Below are 1,286 nucleotides of genomic sequence, written 5' to 3'. Positions count from 1 at the left end.
CAGTCCCACTATTCAATCCAGGTATCTATCTGAACTCTTTTTGCCAGGACTTTGCTATTGTCTAATTGTCACCTGACACCCTTTCTTCCTTTCCCTTATCCTTTCAAACGGTTATAGCTGGTAAGTGTTCCAGGAACATTTAAATCTTATTGGCACTTAAGAATGTCATGCTGAAAGGTCTTCAGAACTTAAAGGAATAAAATCCAACTGATGGGATTTGAGATCCATGATGGGTCTGAAGGAAATCTTTATAGGCTCGCCCAAATCAATCACCCCATTAGTGACCATCTACTACCCTTACATTCACAGCTGACCTGGAAAGAAACAGTCATTTCCCTAGAGACACCTAGAAGAAGGAAATTATCATACGTGTGTGTGTATGTATGTGTATATATATAATATATATTATACTACCTACTTATATATAGTAAATATGTATGTATGTGTAAATACACAGTATATTTAGAGTAGTATACTATACATATATAGTGTTTATATTCCTATATATCATAGTATATACTATATATACAGTATAATAGATAGCACATATTGATAGTATATACAGTATATACACATATAAAGTATATACCCTATATAAAATATATATAATATATATGATTGATAAATTAGAGTATAAACATATAAATTTCATGCACACACAAGACTTACAAGTTTTTCTTTTCTTTTTTTTCTTCATGTCAGACAGATAATGTGCCAAGGTCATAGCAAGGTTTGAGGGAGGCACATGTCACACAAAAGCGTGAACACCCTCTCATGATGCTCATGAAGTACAAATGAATCCCATCCTTGTAAGTTTTTTTTTTTTTTTTAATATTTGGGAAATTTATTTTGTAGGTCACACAACCTTTACAAATGTTTCCATAGTCATATTTTGGCTGGCTGCCGAGTCACTCTGCATCATTAATTAAGAATGTTTCTGCACTAACAGCTCATTTCCAACATATGTAGTTAGGCAGCAGGGTGACCTCCAGAGAGCAGGTTCTTAAATTCCCATGAATACGGTTCATAAGGCTGAGTTGCCAGAAACAGCAAGTCACAGCTTCCATGCCTCCCACCCTTCACTTTATACTGGAAAGTATAGGATACCCCACAAGGCACATATGGCAGCCCAAGTACCCAAGGGATGATTGTAACATTGGCAACAAGTTCAAGTCATTTAAATCCAGCAAAGTAAATGCATTGGTATGGAAAGATGTGGGATGATATGGAGAACTGAGAAAAATTACATAGAAAACCAGAATATGAAGAGGAAGAGGAAAGTAAAC

General features: G+C 35.1%; 1 non-coding gene across 1 annotated transcript; it reads right to left on the bottom strand.

The window, feature by feature from the left end:
• Positions 1-696: 696 nt before the first annotated feature.
• On the bottom strand, positions 697-800 carry LOC116587447. Its single transcript, XR_004284455.1, has one exon. It is a non-coding gene; the product is annotated as a small nucleolar RNA U13 (small nucleolar RNA).
• Positions 801-1,286: the final 486 nt, after the last annotated feature.

The sequence above is a fragment of the Mustela erminea genome, chromosome 3 (genome assembly GCF_009829155.1).
Source record: "Mustela erminea isolate mMusErm1 chromosome 3, mMusErm1.Pri, whole genome shotgun sequence".
NCBI classification, from domain to species: domain Eukaryota; kingdom Metazoa; phylum Chordata; class Mammalia; order Carnivora; family Mustelidae; genus Mustela; species Mustela erminea.
This window is presented reverse-complemented; position numbering and strand designations above follow the sequence as displayed.